Source organism: Puma concolor, chromosome D4 (genome assembly GCF_028749965.1).
Source record: "Puma concolor isolate L17-30 chromosome D4, mPumCon1.1.hap2, whole genome shotgun sequence".
NCBI classification, from domain to species: domain Eukaryota; kingdom Metazoa; phylum Chordata; class Mammalia; order Carnivora; family Felidae; genus Puma; species Puma concolor.
Window position 1 is genome coordinate 57,063,406 of NC_141679.1, and position 21,018 is coordinate 57,084,423.

At 53.4% G+C, this 21,018-nt stretch overlaps 1 protein-coding gene across 2 annotated transcripts in view; it reads right to left on the reverse strand.

Moving 5' to 3' along the window:
• The window catches only part of CNTFR (ciliary neurotrophic factor receptor), a 38,104-nt gene extending 25,539 nt beyond the window's left edge, over nucleotides 1–12,565 (reverse strand). The window contains exons 1-2 of one of the 2 annotated variants that reach the window (XM_086683392.1): nucleotides 12,408–12,565; nucleotides 4,550–4,659 (exon numbers count right to left, since the gene is read on the reverse strand). The gene's annotated coding sequence lies outside the window, so the exon portion shown is untranslated. The remainder of the gene's footprint in view (nucleotides 1–4,549; nucleotides 4,660–12,407) is intronic. The other variant, XM_086683393.1, reaches the window with a different exon arrangement.
• Nucleotides 12,566–21,018: the final 8,453 nt, after the last annotated feature.

Sequence of the window (21,018 nt, forward strand, 5' to 3'; positions counted from 1 at the left end):
GGGTGCTAAAGCTCAGGGTAGCCTAAGGAAGAAGGAAAAGGGAGGAGGAACTTTGTTCATCCCCCAAAAGCAAATAAATATCTGATAACTTCCTAGGTGGCTCCTTCCTCCCCTGACCCTGCTTTCCCAGCATCCCGGAATAAGAGGAGATCCAGGCCAGACAGACAGGGTAAGGTAAGGATCCAGGCCAGACACCCCTGGGTGAAGAGATGGTGGCACTGGTAGCAAGAGCCAGAAAACCCCAGAAACAAGCTCACTCCCCAGACCCCTCCTGCCTCCCCTTAGCACCCCCTCTTCTCCAGGATGAGGATCAGCAACAGTTTTCAACCTAGTCACCTGCTGTATGATCCCAGTCCTCTTCAAAACCTCTCTGTGCCCATAACTATTTATAGTGCACCTGAGTGTCAGGCCTGGCTGCAAGAGGCAAGGTAAGGAGAAGGAGATACGGCTCAGACCTCAACCCCCAGCCCCTGCCAAAGCCCTGTCATCACTGTTAGGCCCAAAGAGAGATGGGGACAGCACTGGCCAAGCAAGTGCTCTTCTAACTAACCATTGAGGACAAGAATTGTAAAGTGTCCTTGGACCCTGCAGCCCTGCCCCCCATCACAAGAGAGGACGCTGTGTCGCTGTCCAGGCAGAATGGAATCCAAGCTGTGCTGGCCAGGCCCCAACCTGGGAACAACTGGCATTGCTGTTGACATCCTTACCACTTGCCACTCCAGGTGCAGCTTGGGCCCTAACACCCTATCATAAAGGGAGCATGGTAGGGCTCCCTGGAAGCCAGGTAGGGAAGCAAACATCAGACTGGAGAATGTAAGGAAACCAGGTAGGGCAATCCCATAAAGCCCAGGTGATAGGGACTTAAGGAAAATAGAAAAGTAGACAGTGGGAACAAAAGAAATCAGGCAGAAGGGTCTAGGAAAACCAGGTGACAGAGCCCAAAAGACCATAGGCTGTGGGGACCAAATGAAACTAGGCAGTGGGGACTATAGTTTGCTAGGAGGTGGGAACAAATGAAGCCAGGCAAGAGGCCCACAGGATGTGAGAAAAGAACGATATCAAGAGCTCATCCCCTCTGTAGATGTCACCCCCACACCCTGCCTGGACCTCTTTCTCTGTAGCCCCCTTCCCACCCAGGTTGTGGTCCCCTCCCCCAGGCCAGTGGAAACAGCTAGAGCCCCCTCCTCTCTCAGAAGCCTGGGCCGGTTTCAGCCAATGGGCCCCAGCCCCATCCCTGGGACCTCAGGAAGTCCCAGTCCCTCCCACCGGCTGTAGAAGCAGAGGGGCTGTTGGGGAAGGGGAGGGGGGGGAGAAAGAGAAGAGAGACAGCTTGGCAGGGGGAGCGCGCCGAGCAGCCGCGGGGGGCGGGGGCCGAGAAAGGAGCGGGAAGCTCCGAGGCGGGCTGGCGGGCGGCGCCGGCGGGGGTGTCTCAGCGGCGGCAGTGGGGGTGACAAGTTCTCCGGCCCTGCGGCCGCGCGGCCACTGACCTGGGTCCCCGCGCAGGCGCCCCGTCGGTGCCTCCGGCGCTCCTTGGGTCCGCCCCGCAGCCCGCGGGCATCGGGCGCCCGGGGCTGGGGCCCAGGAGGCCCGGGCCGGCCCGGGGGACAGGAGCCCCCCGCAACACCGCGACTCCGGACAGGCGGGCGGGCTAGGGGCCGGCCCGAGCTGTGAGTGAGCGAGCGAGCGAGGCGGCGAGCGGGCCGGGAGGAGGGGAGGAAGGAGCGCGCCACGAGCGAGGCGAGCTAGCAGAGGGAGCGAGTGAGGGACGGCAGGCAGTGAGGTCATCCTTTGAATCTAATTGTCTGAGTCAGGAGGAGATGTGGCACTTGATGCTGGGGGAGGGAGGGGGAAGGGACCCTCTGCTCCGAGCAGCGGCCCCTCCTCACACCCAGGGCCGCCCGGGCCTCCCTTCCCCCCGCCCAGGGCGAAGTTGCCTCAGGCCAACTCCGGCGGACCCCAGCCTGTCTCAGGGTTGACTGACCTCTGTAGCCAGGGGAAATCAATAAGCCGTGAGATGTGGGACCCAGTCCCACATCACCCCTCAGAGAGTGGTCATCTTCCTACTCTCTGGGGGTGATGGCGACCCCCACCCAGGCCCAGGTTAAGGTTCCTAAATTTCTAAGGGTAATGGTAGGTGCCCAACCCACCTCCAGGTCACATTCCTGCCCTTTGAGGATAAAGGGGAAACTTCAGCCAGCCTTCCAAGTTACCTTCCTGCACTTTAGGAGCGTGGAGCCCCCAATTCTATTCCCTAAGTTACTTCTTGCTCTGGGAATATTAGGGAATCTGGACATTGAACCCCAGCTCACCTTCTGACCCTCTGAGAATAATAGTGCAATGCCACCCAATCTTCCAGTTACTGCACTTTGGGGGCATAAGGACCTCCAATTGACCCCAAAGGTCTCCCTATTCTACATGCCCAACTTTTTAAGAGAGGCAAAGACCTCGGCTAGATTCCCAGGGTCCCCTAGGGGCTGGGCTGCCCAAGGAACCAGGCTACTCCGTGGTGGGGGGGGGTGAAGGGGGACAAGATGGGCCCTGGGTCTGTTAGGTATGCACACCCATGCATGCACATATGACCACATGTGCACATGTGTAAACACACAGGGGGTGCGCACCAGGCAGCTGGGGATGCTCACACCAAGGGCCACACACCCCTCCCCTCACCCCCTGGGGGGAGGGGTGATAAATATTTAAGGGGCTTTTAGCTCAGAAGGGGCTGAAGCTGGGGGAGGGAGGGGGATCCACGATGCCTGATTAATGGGGTTACGGGCTTGGATCAATCCATCCGCCCGCTGCTCCCTGCTCCCTCCCCCCTCCTCCTCCCTCCCTCGGCCTAATGCGCTTTATCAGGAGACGCTTTTCTGACTTGGCAGCGTCGGGTGTTTTAAATAGACCCATTTAGAGCAGGGGTTGGGGGAGAAGGGGGGAAGGGAGACAGAGATTGAGACAGGCTGGGAGACAGAGATGATTCAGGAGAGAGACAAGCCCTGGAAGAGAAACTGGGAGAGGAGAGACAAAAGGAGATGCAGAGACATGGAGATAAGAGACTGAGGATGAGATTCCCAGGGAGGCTGATACGGGAGGGGGTAATGGGAGGCCAAGGGGAAGCTGGGGGGTTGCAGAGCAGAAACAAACAAAAAAAGAGACAGAGAGAGAGAGAGAGAGAGAGAGGAAAGGAACCACCAGCAGCGGAGAGAAACCCGGAGAGAGGCTCTCTGCAAGGGCTGAGTGCTAGCCTGGGAGACAGCAGATATCTTTATTTCCAAAAACAGTTTTTCATCCACTTTGTTAAATTAAAAAGCTGTTTTTAAAGTGATGCTGGAGGTGCTGTGGAGGGAGGGTGGACAGAACTGCCAAGTCTTCCCTCCCAGCCTCCTCTTTGGGCCCCCACAGAAGCTGCCTAACCCTTAACTAACCCCAGGGGTGTTCTCTAGCTCCCCTGCTCTCTGTGATCCTCTGGGATCTCTAGAGACACAGTCAGGGCATCAGAGCTACTGTTCATTGGCAGGAAGTCCTTCCTGCTGTCTGGCCTCAGTTCCTCCTGCTGCAGGAGCCCAGTCTCTTGCCCAACCACTAGCCTTCTCTTCTCCAGCCCCTGTTCCAACTCAATACGGTGATCCCATATGTAGGGGGGTGGGATTATATGCTCATAGAAGTAGCTCACTTTACCATCAAATCATGAGACTCCTCCCAGGTGTGCCCCCTATAAATATTTATTATCTATTGTTGTGTAAATCCGAATTTCTATCAGATACCCTACTCTGTATCCTTAGGTCCTTTGGGAACAGTGGATTGGAAGCTTAACTCTCTACAGCTTTCAGGAGCCTCCCTCCTCTTCAGAACCCCACCTCCATTTTAAGTCCCTTTTATGGCCATGTGTCAGCATGGGATACCCCACCCCACCCTCAAAAACATCCCAGTCCTAGTTCTGAAGGGTCAATCAGTCCCCTACTCCTGGGCCGGGAAAATGGCCAGTCTGTTTGGGAGCTGAGATGAAAAGCCGGCTGGCCTTTGTGGGCCTCTGGCGGGTTTTGGACAATAGGCCCTTCCGTTCCGCTCCAGCGCCTCGATTCCTTGGACGCCCCCACCCTGGGTTGCCAATCGGGGGCCTTGGCTGGCCTTAATGAAAGGCAGGGAGAGTCAAGCCCAGCCCCATGGCTGGCCCCAGAAGATTTTGGAATTTCCGACCCCCATCCCATCTACTCCAAGCCCAGCTGCTTCCCCAATCAAGCCAGAGAGATGCTTTGGGGGCAGAGAGGGAGCCTGACAATGAGACAGAAATATACTCCCACATCCAGGATTCAGCACTCTAAGTACAGAACCCAGTTTTCTGACCTGGCTTCGCCCTTGCCTGTGTGACTGCGGGTAAGTCCCTTCCCCTTCGTGGGCCCATCATAGGGGCATGAAAAGCCTCAGAAGGAAGAACAGAGGAAGAGAAGGAAGGGATCTCAGGCCCTCCTTCACGCACATCCCCAAACCTATAGCCCCATTGCACCAGCCTGATACCCAGAGACAGACCTGCCTCATGTGGGTCCCCAGCACATACCTCTTCACCACTGGCCGTACACTGAGCACATCAATGTCCTCCTTCTCCAGACCAACTCTTTCCAAGACTTCCAAAACCAAGGGGATGGGATGATGTGACAAGGCTGGATTCTAGAAGGGCAAAGGGCACAAATCAGAGGTCACAGAGGACCCACAGGCCTTAGTCCAACTAAGAACTCATTCCATACAATGTCTCTCAGAGAAGGGGAGACTGAGGCAGGCAGCAGGTAAGTGTCTAGAAAAGGGAAAGTTTTTTTTTTTTATGTTTATTTATTTTTGATAGAGACAGACAGAGTGTGAGCAGGGAAGGGACCAAGAGAGACAGAGGAGACACAGAATCCGAAGCTGGCTCCAGGCTCTGGGCTGTCGGCACATAGGCCGATGCAGGGCTCAAACTCATGAACTGAGAGATCATGGCCTGAGCTGAAATCGGAGGCTTAACCAACTGAGCCACCCAGGTGCCCCTAGAAAAGGGAGAGTTGAGAATAGTCCAGACTCCCTCCAGCACCCCATGTTGACTTCAGATGCTAAACCACAGGGACAAAGGGAAGCCACAAGTGGCCTAACATCACATACAGATACATACTCATATCCACAAACAATCCAAAGTCCCCAGACAACCAATTCACAGGCACAAGTACCTCCACATCACACACTTTTTCACACGCAACCAGCAGGGCAAAAACACCCACCATCATACTATCCTCTTCTCATCACCACTACGATTTATTGAGAATCTGTTATATGCCAGGAACTGTGTCAAGCACTTTATATGCATTATCTCATTTAATCCTCATGACTTCTCCATGAGGTAGGTTCTATTATTATTCCCATTTGACAGTTGAAAAAACAAGGTTCAGGGAAGTTAAGTAACTTGCCTCAGACCATATAGCTGATCAGTTCCAGTGCACAGATTTGAGTCCAAGTCTAGCTCCAAAGCCTTTGTGCTCTACTGGTTTGCCTATGCAGTTCTCTCTCTTGCCTGCACAATGCCTTTCCCAGTAATAGTAACAGCTAACACTTGTTCAGAGTTCTTAATGAGTCAGGTATCATGATAAGTGCTTAACATACATTTTGTACTGAATCATCAAAACAACTTTAGAGTTAACCCTGTTTCCATTTTACAGATGAGGAAACAGAGGCTCAGAGAACAAAAGCACCTTGCCCAAAATCCCACAAATGGTAGCTGATAAGGAAGCCAGCTTTGTATTCAGAGCTGTCTTAAAAGCCACTATTGCTTCAATGGGCTCCAGTCACTCAACAGAAGAGATCCTCAGGATCCAACTTCCCCTCCCCCCCTAAAAAATAGGTCCCAGATGTGTTTGCCAAAGGCATGGTCAGGTGCCTAAACACATACCCATGAGAAAGGGTCATCCATGTCATCCAACCCTGACCGAAGACGCAACCAGACAGAGATGGCCACAAACTAAAATAAGGTGTTAGAGACAGGGTGGCTGGTGATAATAGATACAGACATACCAAGAGATAGGCAAACAGAGGGAGACAGAGAGGTTAGAGACAAGAGACACACATCAGGCCAGAGACTAACAGACATTTGGGAAAAGAGACAACAGAGGGAGAGGAAGATACAGGCAGACATGAAAAAACACAAATAAGTACCAACATCAAAAGACACAGACACACATAAGGAGCCCTCTAGGGGCGCCTGACTGCCTTGGTCAGTAGAGCATGCGACTCTTGATCTTGGAGTTGTGAGTTCGAGCCCCATGTTGGGTGTAAAGATTACTTTAAAAAAGGGGGGGGGGCTCCAACCTTCACAAGAAAAAAATTGTGTAAGCAAACAAGGCTCAGGCTGTGCACGGCTTGTGCGTATGTGTGCGTGCACATGTGTTGGGGGTGCATGCAGAGTCTGTATCGCTATGCACATTATACCAGCTGTTCCAGCAATTTCATCTGATTAATAATAAATGCCCCGTAATTACAGCTGCTCCCCCAGCCCTCTTTCCTGTTTTTTGTCAGCTGCCAGGCCAGCCCCTTATGGACCCCATGGCCCTCTCCATCCTCACCTGCTGCCTTCTAGTAGGCTGAGAGGATACAACCTGATGGAGGAGGCCAGACTCCCATTCTGAGGAGGGAATGAATACCCATCTATCTTAGATTAATGCCCTCTACCTCCAAGTAAAAGACCATCTCCCTTAGGTCTCACTCGGTACTCTCCCCTATCCTAGGTATAACCTGTGACTCCTAACATGGCCTAGGGGCCCAAGTCTAGGAAGCAAAGAGATAAACTACAAACTCCCCTTGTCCACCCTTTATCACTCACTGGTTGAAAGAAGTCTCCATTCACAAACTTCCCCTAGCTTTGGAACCCCATAGACTCAAAGGAGGAAGGAACTAGTTCAGCGGCCCCCACCACATCATTCCAATCCAGAATCTCTGCCTACTTGTGTATCCTCCTGCTTTGGACACTGGGTGGCTCCGCCTCCATTCCTGAGCGCCACCCCCCACCCCCCCAGGTCCACCTCCTTCCAGGCCTCCCACCCTAGCTCTCCAAGGCAGCTCTATCAGAATCAGCTGCGGGTTTGTGCTGATCTGTTTCTAATCGCTGGGGCCTGGTTCACGCTTGCCCCCCCCCCCCCCAATATTGATTCCATTATTTGGAGAATCATTGACGTCAGGGAGCTGGATGGGTGCCAAAACCGCCTTCTCTCCGGGCCTGGGCCAGGGCCCAGCCCCCCCCCCCCCCATCCCGTGATTTCACAGAGGGGCCCAGAAAGGTCAGCTTACAGGCCAAGGTCACACGGCATCTGCCCTCAGAGGCCAGGCTTTTCTTACCTTTTTGGAACCACTGTGCAGCATCCATCTCCAGGGAAGAGGGGATACACAGATGCCTGGGAGGTCAGAAGTGAGGTGGGGGCCTATAAAAGGGGGTGTACAAGAACCCCACTGGGACTCAGGCTGCAAAGAAGGGCTCTAGGAGGTAGGGGTGGGGGCAGTGGCTCAGAAAAGGCTACTTAAGGAAGATTTTTTTTTTTCTTTGCCACATACTTATTTTGGAATATCTTGAAGCTGGACTTGAAATGGTTACGACTGACTACTTAATTTATACATCTGATATCAGATGTATCTTCAAACTCACCAGGAAGTAAATTCTCTACAGTGTAAAATAACAGACTACCCTAAATGTTGCCATAATTTGAAGAACTCGCACCACTAGTTTTATAAATCTTTGTCCCATATACAACAGAAGCTCTGTCTCTCATGCATCTCCTGCCCATGCTGCCTCAGTTTTCCTATACTCTCCTAGTCTCTTCTGGCTCTGTGTCTATCTTATCAAGATGCAGCCACTGCTACACTAGCCCACACGAGCAACTCCTAGGCTCTGGCTGGACAGGGTATTTTTAGGATCTGAACCCCGTGTTCTCAGACAGACATTAATAACCAATACAGACAGTCTGTGGTGCCCACAGCAGCTAAACAACCTCAGAGCCTAGCCTCAGCAGCTCAGAGATGGGGTCTATTGCCTTAGCTAGAGTCCAAGAAACCAACCTAGAGAGACCAAGGCACACGCTCACAACCACATGAGAAAAGGACTTACCCACCTTCTGAAAAATCCTGAAGCAGAGAGGACAGAAGTGACCTCTGACCTCTGCCACAGAATCAGTCATCCCCACCTCCACCCCAGTCGCCCTTAGTCCCACCCTTTTCAAGGAATAAGCTGCCTATCCTCTGCACCCCTTCCCTGAGTGCAAGGAGATCCTTCCTTTAGTCTAAACTACAAATCATTCAGGTGCCTTTCAAGTCAAATAGGGGTAATACAACAGACACTGCTCTGTCTCAAGCCACAAACCCCAGAGAATCCCCTCTCCCACTCAACAATTCATTCCTCAACATTTATTGAGCACCTAATCCGTGTCAGGTACTGTGCTGGCAGTTGAGGATATGGTCCTGCCCGCATGGAGCACTCAGTCTGATGAGAGAGAAAAAGATGCATCACCCTCTTACCAAGGAGTGTTCCAGGTCTGTGCCAGGGGCAGGGTACAGCAGTGAGCAGAGAGACCCAGTCCCCGGGTCCCACAGAGCTCACAGGCAATTACTACGTAACTTTGCTGAGTTTTGTGAGGGGAAATTATAGTGTATAGTGTGGCATACTGACCATCCCAGGTCTGGAAAAACTCCTTCAGGATTGAGGACTCTTCCAATCCTAAACTCCAGGAGCTCTTGCCCTGACCAGATGTCATCATTATAGTCTAGCCTCAGTTCCTTCCACTGTAGCTGTAGCCCCAGCTTCCCAGAGCTAGTTCTGCAAGAAGCAGGGTCTAACTCTTCCCCACATCTGCCCTAGCTCCCCCTTCCACCTCTTGGCCCCCAGAGTTCCTGGCTCTGGTGACCCCCAACCCAGCATGACTCTGTGCTTTGGAGGCTCTCTTTGCCCTCTACAGAGGTAAAGGGGAGTGATGACCTCAGCACCTTCAGCCCACAGGGACCACTGGCCTCCCCAGCCTCTCCGCACAGGAAGCTGGAGCCTGGGTGGGTGTGGTCACCCAGGGCCACAGTTTACACAACTCTCCTCACCCTATGGTGGGACTGGAGGAGGGGTCAGCTCTCTTCTCAGCCTTCTTGCTCTCTGGGACCCCCCCCCCCCAACCAGGCACACATGGTCCCCCCCCCCACCACCACCCATCTGCATTTCAAAGAAAATCTGCTCCATATGTTTCCATTCATTTACACTTCAACTCACCATGGGGGGGGGGGCAGAGACCAGAATGCCAGTCCTTCAAGCCCCCCCCCCAGAGGGGGGTGGGGAGCATGTGTCCCCTTCAGGGACAGGGAGCTGATAGAGCTGAGCCATCTGAGCCTGAGGGCCAGATCTGTACTGCTGTCGGGATGCCCATGGGATGATTATGCACCTCAGGCAGCCCTAACTTGCTGGCCTCCACAGCAGGAAGATATGTAAGCCCAGCAGTGTCTCCAAGGCAGGTGGAGTCCCAGCATAGTTTACAACCTAACCCAACCCTCCCCCACAGGGTTACTGCTTTTCTGGGGAGTACAGTAGAGATCGCTGGTCATACCATAGAGACAAGGTTAAGAGCTCCACAGACACTCCAGGAGACATTGTGAGATATAACATAACTTGGCCTCTATCCTTCTCCAGCCAGGGCAGAGGAAATACGAGGGTGGATTTCAGTCCAGTCTCCTCCTTTGGCTACCTTCTCACCACAGATCCAGGCTACCATCTCCCTTAGAATCAGAGATTCAATACCCTGGAAAGGTCAAAGGAGCCAGAGGTCTACCGTCTCACCAAGTCAATCTTGACACTCCTCCCATACTAAGGATGACTGGGATGGGAGAAATGTCTTGGGAAGACACGAGTCTTTTTTCCCCACACCGATTCCCTTACCACAGAAGGGGTACCCAAAACTATTTAAGGGGGATATGCTTTCACATGGGGACTCTAAGAGTACATAATCACTCCTGTGCCAAAAAGCCACTCAGATCGTCCTACCAATAGCCTTAGTCTCCTTGCAGAAAGAAAGGCAAAAAGGTTTAACTGGGTGAGTGCTTCCCACAACCCTTTCCATCAGTCCACAACCCAAGTGAGTGACACTCCCAAATATGTATCCTCTCTCCTTTCCACCTTTGGAGGGGACATGTCTTGTGGCAGTTGCTGTTCCTTACCCAACTGCCCTGTTCTACACCATAAACCAAAGAAAGCATGGGTGTATTTGACTATGAGTTCACCACAACCCTAGTTTGGGTTTGAATGTGAGCCCCAGGATGGAAGCATAACTGGGTGTGATTCCAAGTGTGAATCCCATGGCCCCCATGTGAATATATAAAAGTGTAGTGTGAGTCTAAGCCCCAAGACAGAAGTGAGTTTAATGTAATCACCAGAGATGCTAGTCTTGAGTGTGAACACTGAACACTGGGTCCCTGAGTGATCCCAGGATGGAAGTGAGAATCTTGCTAGTGTGAATCTCAGTGTGAGCTCCAAGGTAAAAGGATGAGTCTATGAACCTCAGTGTCTTGTGTGAATCTTGAGTTCAAATATGAGCCCGAGGTTCCCCATGAGAATCTGAGTGTGAGCCCTTAGTCTTCATGTGACTCCAGCTATGAGCCCCAGAATATAAGTGTGAATCCAAAATGGAAGTCCAGGGTCTTAGTGTGAATCCAGATGTGAACTCTAGGACCCCAGTGAGATTCTGAGCATGGGCTCTAGGTATCAGTGTAAGTCTATGAGCCTCAGAACAGGAATGAGAATAGAAGTGTCAGCATGAGTCCCAACGTGAGTCTGATGTAACCCTACAACTGAAGTGTACAGTTGGATATGAGCCCCAGAATTTAAGTGTGAATCTGAGTGTATGCCTATATGCATTTAAGCGTCCCAGTGTGAATCTGACTATGAATTCTAAAGAAGCCCCAGGAAGTCTTGAATGTGTAGTTTAAACTCCTAGTTTTTGTCTAAGGTTCAGAGTCCCTCGGAGTATTAACCCTGACGGAATGTGAACCTTAGCTCCATGTCACCAATCCTGACCAGGAACCCCAAGAACCAATCCAGAGGATTTGTGTGGTTTTGACAGTAGAGAGAGAGGCATAGTTTATTGAGACACATAGGCCCTCCACCCCCAAGCCCTGGCTAGCCCTGCAGCCATAGGAATATTCAATTGTTCAAGTCACATTCCTACACAAGCAATGGTACACCATCACACCCAGAGTTAGAACACAAAAATACACTGTTTCAGACGCCCTGGACATACAGCAATTGTCAATGCAAACACACACCCAGCATTTCAAATTCCCACCTCAATGATTACAGCCGCATGAACACCCCCAGTGACACAGACACAAACATACCAAGTATCACAAGCAAAACAACTAGCGTTACAGACCCATTCCCACAGTGGCATGCAGACACACACCTAGTGTTGCAGACAAGCTGCCAGCCACACAGACACACACAGACACTAATCAAAGAGAGAGCCTAGACAGAAAGAGAAAGAAAATCCTGAATTTTCAACAAGGCGTGAAATAGTCCTGCCCGCCTGAAGCTACTGAAGGGGGGAGGGGGCCAAGGGAGCGAGCGAGCGCGAGAACTAGACGCAGGAGAAGAGGCTCGGGAGAGGAGAGGAGCCGAGGAAGAGAGCTGTCCGTCTGGTGACCTCCCCGCGGCCCAGCCCCCACGCACGGGGAGATACACTACTCGGAACAACACAGGGACACCCAAGCCGACTCACACAGAGCCGCACTGGAGGAGACACACACGGGCTGACTCACAAAGAGACGGGGATACACCACAAGCGGACTCACAAACACACAACAGAGGGGGTCTTACAAAGAGACACTGAAGGAAACCCACTACATGGAGATACAGGCGGACTCACGAGGAAACCACAGGCAGGCTCACACCGAGACACACACACGCGGATTCACACGGACACACATACACTGGCAAACGCGCAACCGTCCGTTCACACCCCTGGGCGCTTTTAAGTCTAGATTTCTGCGGGAGAAGGAATCCGCCTTCGGGCGCGCGGGGGTCACTACGACCCCCCAGTTCCGGAATTTTCCCAGACCCCGCGTGCGCTGCTGAGGGGTGAGAGAGAATAGGGACGCTAGGACAATCCGCCCCGGCCACATCCCCCCAGCCGATTGTCCGCCCCCACCATCACCACGCCCAACCCCCGACGCCCCGGGACGCTGGGGGCCGCTTCTCACGCGCCCCCGCCCCCGAGTTTGCGGGCAAAGTTTCCCTTGAACTTTCCCGTTTCTCTCTTCCCCGGGGTCGCGGGCCCACGCGTGTCCTCTCCCTCTTCCCGCGCGCACGAGGGCCGCGGGTCTGTCGGTCAGCCCGAGGGTCTGAGGGTCCGGCCGCGCGCTGTCCGCCGCGGGGTACTTACCGCGCCCTCGGGCCGCGGGGGCTCCGCGCCTCGCCCTTCGACTACCCCGGGCAGGGAGCGAGGCACGGAGCGCGGAGCTAGCACCGCTGCCGGATCCCGCTGCCGAGCCCCGCGCCGCGCCGGCTGGAGCCGCCGCCTCCGCTGCCGCCGCCGCCGCCCGCTCTGCACCGGCTCCTCGGCGCTCGGCGGCTTTAACCCCCCCATCCTCCTCCCTCCCTCGCGCGCTCCCTCCCTCCTTCCCTCGCCCATGTGACCGCGGGCGCCCGCTCGGCCGCGCGCGCCCTCGCTCCCCTCCCCCTCCCGCCTTGTCTCCCCGCGCCTCCGCGGCCGCGCGCCACGACCCCCTCCCGGCCACTGCCCCCGCGCGCCCCCGCCCTGGCACGCTCCCGCGCCTGGCACGCGCGGGCACACTCACTCTGCGCAGGCCTGGGAGCCCCCACTCCCACTAGACTCGCGCTCGCACGAACCCTCCCCCCGCTGGCACACTCGCCCGCACTGGCACGCGTGGCCCCCTCACATTCGCCCTTCCTTGGGAACGCCCGCCCTCCAGACGGCTGTGGCCCCTGTGCTTCACGCGCAGGCCCGGCCGCTGGTCTCAAAAACACGCGTGCACACGTACCCGCACCCACTCCGCCGGACTCCCTAGGGACGCTGGGCGCGCCCCCTTCTCCCCCTCCCAGGTCGCTCATTCACACTCCCTCTCTCACTCAGCCTTGGCCAGGTCTCTGCTGCTCAGTGCTCCCGCTTGTTCAGGCCTTGACTACCTCGTACCGACACCCTGGCACACCCTGGGCCAATTCTCAGGGTCCTCCCGCAGGCATCTCTATGACAGAAGCACGAGCCAGAGCCCCCAGGACCCATTTTGGGTACAGGAGACCAGCCGTCTCTGCCCCTCCCCTATTCTGCTCCCAGCAATGACCACTCTCACAGTCATATACACATACACCTCTCACGCGGAGGGAAGGGGGCTTTTCGCTACCCTGACCAGGATGGACCAGGCTGGGAGTCCAGGCCTTCTCTCCCATCAAGTCTCTGGTGACACTATAACCTATCCCCTTTCCTCGCCCCGCGGGACACATGGTCTGGGGGGAAACCTCCGCTGGGATGAACAGGGTAGGGAGGTTACACCCTCTATGCCTGGACGGGCAGTTCCAGAATGCGGGGCACGCACGAGTTGGGCGCTGGAGGTTCACCCTTCGAGTTTTCCTTTCGCAGCCTCGGCCCCTGAGGGGCCAGTGTGCTCACTTCACTTGCCCTCGGGCCTCTGGTCTGGCTACAACAAGGGGGATTAAGGCTAGACAACCCAACCAACTTCTGAGGCCACGCGAGAGCGCAAAAGAAAGGTTGAATGCCAGAGGCGGAGAACGAGTGGCCCACCCCTATCTCCACCCCATGGATTTTTCACCCGACCTTTGACCATTAATCCCTGCGCCTGGCCCCTCCCGGGAGCTGCTCCAGGGCTGGGGGCGGGGAGAGGGGAAGGAACTATCTCGCAGTTTCCTCACACCCTTTCCCAGTAGGCTGCCCAAGCGCCGGGCCCTTTCCCAAGAAGTGCTTCAGGGACTCCCTTGTTCCCGCCATTGCCTGGGCTTTTCACTTTCACTTCCGTGGCTTCGGAATCCCCTCAGAGCAACCGGCAGGGGTCAGCCGGGGCTGAGGCTCAGAGAGGGCCAGCTGGGGCTTAAAGATACACAGCGAAATAGTGGCACTCAGCTGAGATCCCGCCCATCCGTACCCACAGTAAGGGTCCCTTATCCAGCCTCTCGGGCCCGCAGCCTCCAGATTCCCAGGCCACGGACGGGGACGGAATGGTGGACCCTGGGAAAGAGCGGGGCCGGCGGGACGAAATGGGGGGTGAGGGAGTCAGGAATTGGCCCTCACCCTGCGCAGCAACTAGGCCTGGATGAGGTTGGGTGCTCAGGGGGCCCCATACCCCTCGAGGGGCCGACTGGCGCCGAGATCGGCAGGTCATTGCTGGATTGACTTGACTTCCAGATCCTTCAGTGTCTTAGCCACTGCCTCCCGCCAGGTTGAGGGCAGTGGGGGGTTCCTCCCCGAACAACGTCCCCTTTCCACCTGGGGACTCGGGGGCTGTAGTCAGCAGTACCGAAGTCCGCGGGTGCCGGGACAGGGTCTGCGCCAGGCAATCAGGAGCCGGGAGCCGGACATGTCGGTGCGTCCGAGGCTTAGCAAGGACAAGAGACGCACGTCGGACTGGATCCCGGCGTCGGTAGATCCTCAGCAACTTCCAGGCGCAACACCCTGGCCGCGCCCTCTTCTCCGGTGTCGCAGCGACACCTGGCGGGCGATGAGGGACGCGCGTACCCCCCTAAGGCTGCGGCTCCAGCTCAGAGGCGGCGCCCACCTATGGAACAGACTGGGTGGGGCGCCTTCCCTTTGGCCGCCATAAGAACTGATTCTGCTCCCATCTGGATTGGGGCAACAGATTACTCGTGGGTTTCCGCTCCCACAGCTTTCAATGCCCTATCTGCCACGAGCTTCTGGGCTTCCTAAATCTTCGTGTTGAACCCTCCCATACCCCGGCGTGGGGGCAAAGCCAGGCTTCTTAGGTGGGGTTTCAAAGCCTTTGCAGGATCTGGCCCTGTGTCCTCTCAAGCTTTTAAAATTTAATTTTATTATTATTTTTTTAAAGAAATCTCTACTCCCAACGTGGGGCTGGAACTCCCAACCCTGAGATCAAGAGTCACATGCTCTAGGGACTGAGCCAGCTAGGCACCCCTATCTCCCATGGCCCCAGTTCCGCGCCAGCTCCCTTCTCTGTCATGCACTTACTCTTAAGCTAAACCAACTTCTTGGACACTCTCCTCCCAGTCCCACCCTATCTTCACCGATCTCCAACATCTGCTTCTCCAGTGAGGGGCAGCAGGAAATAATGCCCTTAGTTCAGAGCCCTCTTGCCCTGCAAGTGATGTAGATTTCAGATTTGATAACCCCAGAAAGACTTGGGAAATTGAGGGAAATTCTTCTTGACTCTTGAGTCCTTAGAGTTTTACGCTTGCCATGAAAGAGGGCTCTGTGGCAGGACTTTTGGCTCAACCCTCCTCCATCATGGATAGCAAGGACCCTCCTCCATTCCTACTGATGTGCCCTCAGGGAAGGAGGCTTCTATCCCACCTACTATGGTCTACCTTTTCTAGTGCTCCTTTGGGAAATGATGCTCTTCTAACGTGCTGGTCCATCAGAAAGTTCCACTAGGGTCACACAGTTGGCTATCCGAAGTTACAAACACACATAGGCTCTCTGTCTTGCCTACAAATGCCAAACACACAGTCATGTAAAGTAACATAGTTTCAAAGAGTCAAAAGTTTATATTCAACCTCACCGTGGCACACTGGGAGTCAGGGTCCTCTGCTTAGGACTGGCAGCTAGAGGTCCCAGAAGGGCAGGACCCCCCCGAATCGCACACTTATACACCATCTCCACACACAGACACGGTCACACACAGCCATGTACTCAGTCACACCGCATGTCATATAGGCACACACACTCAATCACACAAAGTCCCACACTGGGGTTTGGCAGTAGGGGCGGGCTCTGGGAGGCAGTTACGTAAAAGCCCTCATAGCTCCCCCCACTCCCCCCCCTCTTGCTCCCCCTCACCGCGCCCCCCCCCCCCCCCCTGCTTCCTCTCCCAGTGCCAGCGCCCGGGGCGGCTTGGCCGGGGACCGGGAACAGCTCGGCCTCGCGGAGGCTCCAGGCGCCGAGAAACCCGATCCCCACACAGCCCCAGGACGAGCCAGGCAGGGGGGCCCCTTGAGCACCCACACACACACTCAGGGTCCAGCCTAGCACCCCAGGGAGGACTCACTTCTATCCTGGGACAGCACCTAGGACCCACTTACAACACCCCTATGCTGCAGAGCCCCTTCTGGAATCTTGTCATTTGGACCACTGCCTAAGAGTGCCCTGACCCTTCTAACCTTGGCACCAGGAAAGGGCAAAGATTCCCTAAAGGTAAAGAACAGGAAAGAGCTGAAACTATAATAGGGAAACCTAAATATTCAGCCTGGAATTGTCCTCAGCTCTCTGGAGCTATCTATGTACTTCCCTCCTCACTGGGGCCCTCTAAATCCACTCAGATAGAAAGAGGTGGTTTCATTCCTGCTCATGGCCCCCCTCAGATTTGCTACCTACTGATCCCAACATATTCTACCAGAATTCTGAATTATTTGGATATGTCCAAGGCCTCCCCTCCCTCTCTTTGATATCCTCCCTTCCTCCTTAGTTGGAAGTTCTAAGGCCAGTCTAACCCCAGTTCCTCCCGTTTTGCTATGAAGGAAGTTTTGTGGGCAACCTGAGACATTGGGAATGAAATCCCTGAAAGAAGGAAGGATTAAGGCTCAGGAAACCCCTGAAAGCCCAGAGTCTAAGAGAAGGGGAATAAACGTCTGTGTCCCCCCCGCCCCCGCCACCCCAGTAAAACCCCCACCCTGCTCTGCAGCCCAGACTCTATTTTTGACAATAGGTTTTGGGTATTCGCCTGGGCTGCCCAGGCCCAGGCAAAAAGGGAATTTCCCCCTATGTTTTCTGCTAATGAACAAAACATTTCATGTTGAAATTCCTCCTCTGCCCCCAGCCCAGTGTCTCTAGGGCCCCCCAGCCTGACCAAGCAGAGGGACCACTAGGAATGGAGTAACAGTAGGGGGAAGCCTCCAGGGGAAGCATAATTTACATTGGGTGGGGGGAACTTTTTTCATAAATAATTAGAGTGGCTTTTTTTTTTTCACTTTTGGCTAAAATTACCCACTCTGTGGCAGCTTCCCAGAAAGGGCGGCGGGAGGGCAGCCGGAGCTGTCCCAAGGCCCAGGACATGGCCCCCCTCCCCTGGGCGAGGAGCTTTCCCCAAGTTGTTTTCCTGGTCTCTTCCTTTTGGATGTTTTTTTGATCATTAATCACATTTTCCATCCACAGGCTCAGTCCAGACCCCCTCCCCCTGGGGTCAGGGCTGGACAGAGGGAGGAAGAACAGACTCCAGAAGGATGAGTTGGGGACAAGATGGGCAATGACCCCTGGTCTTGGCTGACCTGAAAGAGGCTGTCAGTGGTATGTCACGGATCACACCCTCACCATCCTGGTACATAGTAGGACCTTATAGACCCAAGTGGACTGAATGAATGAACAGGTGTCCAGCTCTCAGAGTATCTAGCTGGCACTGGAAGGTAAAGCCTCTACTGTCACTCCCCTTATGCTACAGACAAGGAAACAACTCAGAGAGGGGGAGTCACCTGCCCAGAGTCACACAGCAAGTTAGTGCCTGGGCCAGAGCAGGACCCCAGGAATGCAGACAGCTCCCCCATTCATAAGGCAATCAATAAGTATATATTGAGCATCTACTATGTACCAGACATTGATGTAAGTGATAGAATATAGCAATGAAGCAAACAGACAAAAAGCTCTGCCCTCTCAAGGACGTGGAGCAATTAGAACTCCACACACTACTGGTACGTGTATAAGTTAGTACAGCCACTTTGGAACATTGTTTGGCAGGATCTACTAAGTTGAACATCTATGTACCTTATTACCTCACAAAGAATGTTCATAGCAGTTTTATTCATAATAGTCTCAAGCTGGAAACAACCCAAATAAATGAATAGATTATGATACAGTTACAGAAAAAAAAAACCAAAAACAAAAAAAAAACAACAGCTATAGCTACACACAACAAAAATGGATAAAGCTCACAGAAAAATGTCAATCTAAAAAAAAAAAAAGAAACAGAAAAGAGTACAGCATATTGAATGATTTCATTTATGCAAAGCTCAAGAACAGGCAAACTCATTTATGGTGATAGAAGTCAGAATTGTACTTACCTTTGTTGGAGGGGTGGGGATGTTGGGTTCCAAAAGTGTAAACACATGTGTCAAAATCTGATCTGTACCCTTAAGGTTTGTGTACTTTACTGTTTACTTTTTGTCTAAAAAAGTTTAAAAATCCCTTGTCTCCATGGGATTCCCATTCTAGTTAAGGAAGATGGATACTAAGCAAAATAGGCAAGTATACAATTTGTCCATGTGAGAGTGCTGTGTCTGAATCCATGGTCCTCTTAGGCGAGAGGTGACAGCCTAAATATCACCTAAAAGAAGCCTAGACTAAGCCCCTTTTTCTTCTCCCATAGTGCCATAGTCTTTTTCCTTATAGTAATTTGTGTGACGTTAAACTACCTAGTTACTTGTGTGGTGCCTGTGAGCTCCGTGAGGGCAGCCCTGTGACAACTAGAGCTGGGTCTGGCATAGAACAGGTACTCCTAACATTTGAACTAGATTTAAATAAATGTTGAATGAATGAATGAATGAATGTGGTAAGCAAGCAGGACAACATTGGCCCAGAGAAGAAAAGTCCCAGGGCACAGGAGAGGGAGGCTATCTGAATGGGTTACATCCTCAAGGGATGGCAAAGAGGATTTGGTGTCCAGTAAGGGATTAAGCAGTGACCCAGAAGGCAAAAGGCAGACTGAGATAGCCTGAGTGGCTCAGAGACCACATCCTGAAGTGCTTTTAGTGCCAAGGCCATGCAAGTCTGGAAAGGCATAAAGTAGGTGAGGAACATAACCAGATCTACATTTTAGAGAGATCACTGAGGCTGCTGTACAGAGTAGTGAGAAAGGCTAAGGCTGAAGGTGGGGCAGCCAGGGAAGAGGTGTCTGCAGTTACCCATGGGAGGGAGACCTCCAATCTAACCCGGGGCAGGGCCCTGGGGCTGAAGAGAGAACAGGGCTTTGTCAGGGGAGGTGGGGGAGGGGAGGGCTCAGATTCATCTCCATCTGCTCCCTTGACAGAGGAACCCCTGTGTTGCCCTATACACAGAGAACAGACCCCTGGACACTTAGTCTAGAGTCTGCTCTTCCAAGGACCCTCCCCCAGTGATCCCAAGGTCTGGGATACGTTTGGAAAGAGTAGTAGATGGTCAGGGAAGGAATAGGGGAATCAGAGTGGATGGTGGGGAGAGAGACAAAAGAGGACAGAGAAGTCAGGATTAGGACACCAAGTGTGTTTGAAGGCTGGAGCAAGGACACAGACTTGCAAAATCACAGATGCCGTTTTTCTTCATGTTGTGTTGCAAAATTTTGCATGAAACTAATTCCCTGCTCAAAAACACAAAGAACTTACCCTTCCTCCCACTCCAGTGGGTCTTGATCCTTTTCTCCCCAATTCTTCATAGAAGGCATATGTCTTCAAAGGATTGTCTCCTTCCAGTGCCAGCCCAGAGTCTGACCTTGATCCTTGCTGCTGTAGAGCTGCTTCCCTATTTCCAAATAGGACTGAGGGCCACATGGCCCCAAGATTGGTTTCCTCCCTTCATCTCCCACAGCTCCATTTCCAGCGAGCCTGTGATTCCCTGGGGCAGGGACAGAGGGAAAAAAAGAAGCCCCAGCTTCTCCCTCAGAAACTCAATTGTAGTGATTGAGAAGACAGAGAAAAATTAGAGATTTAAAGATTGAATGCCAGAGACACCAAGTCCCAGGGAAACAGACAGAGGCAGATGGGAGTCCAAGAGAGAAAACTGAATTAAGCTCAGTTCAAGAGACATTTATTAGCACCTACTGTGTGCCAGGCCCAGAGGGAACATTGTGTACAAAAGCATAGATGACTCCCAGGTTTTTGGCATGAGTAACTGGGAGATGATGGTGCCATTCACTGAGCTGGAGAGAGTTGGGGCTTGACATATCCATGGAGTTGAAGGTCTGTGGGATGGTGACCAGCAGCGACAAGGATGGGAAGAACACAGAAGGTGAGAAAGAGCCACCTGGTTGGAAGTGTGCAGTCCCTGTTTGACTTCTAATGCCCCCTGTAACTGGCTCTTGCTGGTTGTACGGGCATCCATCAAAGTCTTGGACTGATCTGGGCACTCTGAACGTGCTAGAAGATAACAAGATAGATCACAGGAGCAGGGAGAAAAAATGATGAGAGGCAGGAGGAGGGGAGGAGAGGATTGAAGCTGAAGCCCTAGGAACCATGATTAATACACAGAGTGGGCAGAGGGATGCCTGGGTGGCTCAGTTGGGTAAGCATCTGACTTCAGTTCAGGTCATGATCTCCTGGTTTGTGAGTTCGGGCCCCTCGTCAGGCTCTTTGCTGACAGCTCAGAGCCTGGAGCCTGCTTCCGACTCTGTGTGTGTGTATGTGTGTGTGTGTCTCTCTCTGTCTCTCTGCCCCTCCCCTGCTTGCACTCTGTCTCTCAAAAAATAAAAAAATAAAAATAAAACAATAATTTTAAAAAACAGAGTGAGCAGGGAAGGTGTGGTTGCCCCAGAGGCAGAAGGAAAGCCAGGAGTCAGGGTTGTCACAAGACCAAAAAGGAGCCTGATGAGGCCAAGAAAGAGCTCTGGGCTTTAGCAGCCAGGATTGGGCTGAGGCCAATGGGACCAAACTGGTGCTAAGGAGCTGGCTGATGTAGACCCTCCATAGAAGCCTGTGAGCAGAGTGTAGGCCCCTCCTTCCCCAGCCTCCCTGCTGTCCCCAGAGTCCTGCTTGGTCTGGCGGCCTCTCTCAGCCAGACACATGGAAGAAGAGGATGGAAATTCTCCCCTGCCCCCAGACTCCTATCCCTGAGCCTCTAGTTTCTGGCATTCCCAGGAGAGTCCTGAGCCTCC